The 5,848-nt window shown below is 37.2% G+C and overlaps 1 non-coding gene across 1 annotated transcript; it reads right to left on the bottom strand.

Annotated features, from left to right (window-relative positions):
* Nucleotides 1-1,639: 1,639 nt before the first annotated feature.
* LOC149871945 (U2 spliceosomal RNA) lies at nucleotides 1,640-1,826 on the bottom strand. The gene has a single exon (XR_016440877.1). It is a non-coding gene; the product is annotated as a U2 spliceosomal RNA (small nuclear RNA).
* Between the last annotated feature and the right edge of the window lie 4,022 nt (nucleotides 1,827-5,848).

Genomic DNA, 5,848 nt, shown 5'->3' on the forward strand with positions numbered 1-5,848 from the left:
ATAACTTGTTAAAGGGCAGGAAACTAATTCCCATTTGTTTGAGCTAGGTACCAAAGGACTCTTAAAAATCTGGACTAACATCTAATCAGGAAAAAAAACTTCAGAACAACTTGTTCTCCTCCAATAATGTGTATCATTTGCCAATTCTTTATTAAACTTATTTATTTGCTACTACATTTTGATTCTAATTGATAAGACTGAGAAAATATGGAGTGTCCAGCTGATAAAAATGTTCAGACACACTTGTTATATAAACTTTAGAATATCTCATTACTAAAGGTTACTAAAGATTGTTTGATTACCGAAGATGATCTCTTAACCTAGAGCTATGTGATTTTTTTTAGCTGACAAAAACTCTTAAAATCTAACACTTTCTTCAGGAAGTGTCCCAGCCTAGAAACTGCATTTTTTAAAAATATTGCTGTTAGATAGAGCCTTTTCTGCAGCAGGTTAAGGTAGAAATTATACTCTTTGTTAATCAGTATAGTAACCTTAAAATTTCTATTTATTTGTCACTCTTGTTTGATTCTTACTGACTTGACAAGGTTTTTAGAAAACATGGACTTTAAAGCTACCTGTCACATTCCTTAATACTACTTCACAGATATACATCCTTTTGTTAGGATGGTAAATTCTAAATCTCTTGAAGAACCAAAATCCAACCTACTGGAATGTCAACTAATGATTACTGGACCACTTGCAAAAGAGTTTCTAATTTATATCTGTTCCTACTGGATAAACATAATGGCCTACAGGGAAGGATTATAACCAAGTAGTAGGGAAAATTTGAATTTAAATTATTCATTGGAGGAATAGAGTAACATTTGTGAACAAACCTAAAACAATTAAAGTGAGACACAGGCTGCTTCCCTTTAATTGTGTTCACTGAGAGAGAAATTCACAATGTGCAGAAGGCCAGCAAAGGGCTTGTGTACTGCTCACATCTCAGTTAAACTCTCAAACTAATGCTTATATAAAATATAAGTAGTCCATAGGTCTTATGCCGCCATGTGCACAAGGGCAGATTTTACCCTGGACTTTCTGAGGTGTGGTATCTCTCTCTACCATACCTCTGAAACTCACTCTCTCGGTGACACAATGAATATTTAATTATTGCAACTGCACTCCAGAATATTTTGTAGAGAAATGGCTAGAACATTCCACAGGGAAGTGCAAGTTCAAATTCCCTCAGATGGAGGAGGGAACCAGACTTAGGTCTATCTCACTTTGCAGTAAGACTTTAACACCTTAGTTCGAGGTAGGCTACATTTTTGGCATTTGCCGTGGTCCCAGCCCCAGCTCCAGACCTGGCCAGCAGCATGATGCAAGCTGTTTGGGCCCCTGCCAGGAGCCTTGGTAGAAATTGGAGGGGTGTGAGACATGTCCATCCCCGCCCCACTGCTCGCCAGTCATTTGTGATTGGCAAGGAGGCAAAAACCACAGTTTTAAATATGGTGCTGTTTTTGCTGCTCACCACTGATTGGCTGAGGGACCTTGGCAGCCCTGCTGTCTGCTGCTGACTGGCTGGGAGGCAAAAACCTCACCATATTAAAAACCATGGTTTTTGTCTCCCCACTGATCAGGAGGGAGTAGTGAATGGTGGCTGGGGGTGCATGGAGGATTTTTTTTTTTTTTTCTGTTTTTTTGCACCGGTCCTGGAAGCACTGCAATACCAGGTCAATGCATGGAGTGGATGGAGCACGCTCCGGTTTCACCACCCAATACCAAAAAGAATCTGCTCAATATAGACCTCCTATGGAGGACATATCAGAGACAATTACCCTGGGGAGCTCGCCTACGTCACGCTGCTTCCCCTGCCAAGTAAGTGCATGGAGGAACCTGCAAAATCGGTGGTTTGATTACTGCCTTTGATTTTGCAGGTTCCCCTGTGTACCACCACAGGCATGGGGGCAAGTTCAGAAGAACACAGGCAGCATCTGGAGAGCCCAGAGTGGCAACTAAAAAGAAATTTTTAAAACATTTTTCTTGGCATACTTCCTGGCATGCTATGGAAAACGTCTCCACGTGCCACTAATTGGTATGCGTGCCAAGGTTGCTTATCCCTGCCTTACTTAGTTGAAAATCAGGAGAAAAAGTACTACTTTCACCATCATTTCTTTCTCTTCCTCCTCTTCCCCTATCATGGCTCTATCTCCAAGAAAGGGAACAAAGTTATCTCCAGATTGGAGATAAGTGCTAGTTAAGACAACTCCCACCCACGTGCTGTTTTTTGGAGATTCAATTCTTAGGCATGTAACTCTCCTAAGTTTCCATGTAGGAACCTAAGTACCTAACTCAAAGCTGTAAATTCCACAAGACGGTAAAGAAGCCTAAAGTTAGTCACTGCAGTTTTCAACACGGCTGAAAACTGCCTGAGTCTCTTTACATATCAAGCTTGAAAGTATATGAAAACTATAGCAATTTTTTTAAGAGGGTGTGACCACCTCAGAGGCAGTTCCAACTAGTTGGGCAAATTGTTGTTAACCCACCTGTCACTGTGGTGTAAAATTAGGTCCAATTGCTATGGATGACAGGCAATTTAAAAATTTTAATAATGCTACACCATAATATAGGCCACACTACAGAATCTCATTGTAAAGACCTAATACTTAATATAAGTAAAGACATATTGTCAAGTTATTGAATAGTATTAAAAAAAACTAACAGGGGGTTAATTTAAAATTAAAAAAGAATCCACTTCAGCAGTAATGCTTTAGAAATCTGCTTTTATAATTTTTGCTTATCAAGGATTGCCCTTCTGCTATAATAACTGAGCCAAGACTGAGTTCTCAAATACTATGATGGCTTCTGTTAATTAGATAGTTTATCTGTGATGAGTTGTTGACACTGAGATGATTTGTGTTAAATAATTTTAAAATATTCTGTGGGGCACTAACTTAGCAGATAGATGCATTGTTCGTTCATTTTTCAGGCCTTGGCTTCAATTTTATTTGCAGCTCTCAATAAAGTTGAAGTTGATGTTTCAGCACAAATCTTCAAATTCAGAATCATTCATATTGCAAAGTTATATTTGAGCGATTATAAATCTTTTGGAGTCTGTTATTTTCAATTTTACTGAATCTGTCCTTTTTGACCCTTGTAGTAAGCTACATCTATATTATACAGACTGTGTGGAGGTTCTTTATAATATCATTTAAACAAATATGTTAGGCTTTTTTCAGTTTTTTATTTTAAAATTATTTTCATAATGTTTACCTGCATAGAAATCCATTTCTTAGCCTTCCACTGCCAATATAGGACAAAATGCAGGAGTAATTAGCAGAATGTGACACACCCTATTTATATATGCACATATATAAGACAGTAGTATCTGCCTTTTTCAGCCTTTTATTCTAAGTCAAAAAATGGAAAGGTGCATTGAATAGATGTAAGATTTTAGCTATAAAATTTAGTTTTAATAGTATCAGTTCTTGTTAATACCATGTTCTTTAAAATAAAGAAGTACATGAGAGGTGGTTAAATACTTTAAAAATTGTGAGGTGATCAAGTGTTATAGGCTGTATAAATACAAGTACTCCAAATTTATTTCATTTTCTTTTTTCTCCTCCTCATTCTTGGTTCTTTCTTCTTATTCCTCATCCCTTTCCACTCCTCCTTCCATTCTCTTGTTCTATTTCCCCCCACACATTTTCCTTTTCCCTGTGTAATCTCTGCCTCTTCTTCATACTCTTTCACTCTTGCTTGTCTCAATCTCCTTTCTTTTTAGCCCCGTTCCTCTTTTTAGTCCTTAAGCCCCAAATGTTCCCTTCCCAGCTCAATGCCCCCACCTCCCTGAGTGGGAGTGCTACCCATGCCGCTATAACACCTCCAATTCTGTTGTGATCTCCATTCTGCATTTACACATGGGTACAGTCCCTTAATTGAGAGATTTTTCTTTTTAAATAAAGCATTAGACATTTATATGTAAGAATAACACTTGCAAAGACTTTCTCTAGGTTAAAAGCTAAAAGGGATGTCAATCATCGTACTTCAGAACATAAACAGATTGCCAGCGTGGGTTGAAAAGGAATTTTCCCCACATAGTATCATAGAAGCTTCAAATGGAGAGGAACTAAGAGGTCAGCTAATTCATCTACCTGCCAATTCAGGCTTCTTTTGTACCATATATTTTCAACTCCCATGGCCTTTAAAAGTGCCAAACATTTAGACTATACTTCTCTAGAGAGTCTATGTTCACGGTCAGAATTTTTCCCCAATCCAAGCTTAATTCCTGTTGTCCTGGATGCATCCCCACCTATCTTATTAAATAATGTAGTCTGTTACCATGCCTATTTGTTTATCACTAGCCAAGATATTCACTATAATTTTTCTGCCTCTGTTTTACCTGTTGTGGTATAGTTACAGACATACCACCCCTCCCACAATAAATGTAATTTTCTTAGTATAGCTTATTCTCTTATGGGATAGGGAATCCATTATTTCTGTATAACTGTCTCCAAAATTGATCATGCTTGTACATTGATAAAATACCACACACTTATCCAACATAGGTATACCAGAACAAGGTCTTAGTATCTCCTTATAAGTGAGTTTCTCCAGCACCTTGATCATTTTGTGATTCATTTTGTGGTAATCAATTCTCTGACTATTCTTATGCTTTCTACTGTTGCTTTTATTGTTTGTCATGAGCATTATGTTACACCTAGAAAACCTAGTCATAGCTAGGGCCCCATGGTGTTACTACTGTATAAACACAGTAAAAATGTTAGCCGTTGCTCCAGACTTTATAAAGTCACCATCCCCTTTCTTTCAGGCACACTGCCATATTTCTGGTCCTTTTTAAATAAATAACCTTCTATAATACAAATACTTTTACATCTACTTTGCTGAACTCTACCCAGCTGTTATCAGATTACTTTTATAAGATACTGATCCCTCTGATGCTTCAAACACCTTGAGACTACATAGAACTGAAGACATCAGTACAACTGGCAACATATATAGCAAAATTGGCTCCAGTAGCCCTATAAATATTTGCTGAAAAATCTTGGGCTTCTGCAAAATATAAATATAGAGTTAAAATGTTGTATCTCTGCACTATACAGTCACTGTGAACACTTTCAATTCCAGGTCAGTTTCTATTAAAATTCTAAGAAAACAGTTAAAATATAGTTAATATACAAGGCATGACACAGTTACTATGAAACATCCTAACCAAATTTTTTTCTGCAAGTGTATTTTGTCAATTTATTTATATCCTTTGTAGATCAGCATAAACAAAATTAATCATGAAAAGCAATCGCGACTGAGTAGAAGCAGAATTTTAGCTTCCAAAGCAACTTCTCTGCCAGACTCAAAAAATCTTATTCACTGTCAGGCAGTGTCACTCTTCCTAACCAGCCTTTGATACCATGAGGTGCAGCAACCAAAAACTGCAGCAGTCTGCCTGTTTTTTGACATGGATTCAGGATAGAAATATACCGGGCTATTTGCACCATCTGGTACATACATTTCAGTTGATGAAAGCGGACGAACTCCTAGGAACTTAGATGATGAAACACCAGGAAGAAAAAGAAACAAAAATCAAGCAGCTGAAAGTGAGGAAAAGAAAGCAGAACTTGTATAATGTCTAGATGTTACAGGGCCATCTTCTCAGCTTTTTATTTTACACGTGCTTACACCTGTTTAAGAGTCTGCACAGTTTTGGAGTGAGAGTGCTTTCTATCAGACTAGATAATCTAATAGTTCCTTCTGGCCTTAAAATGTAGAAATCCATAAATATACATGTATTAACGTTGTCTTTCTACTATGGTTTATGATCTAGAGGTGTCAATTGTGACTGTAGATTTTCCTTTTGCTATATTCCTTATACAATCTTCTGAAAAGA

Source organism: Crocodylus siamensis, chromosome 2, assembly GCF_052110815.1.
Source record: "Crocodylus siamensis isolate JL-2025a chromosome 2, ASM5211081v1, whole genome shotgun sequence".
In the NCBI taxonomy this organism is placed as follows: Eukaryota; Metazoa; Chordata; order Crocodylia; family Crocodylidae; genus Crocodylus; species Crocodylus siamensis.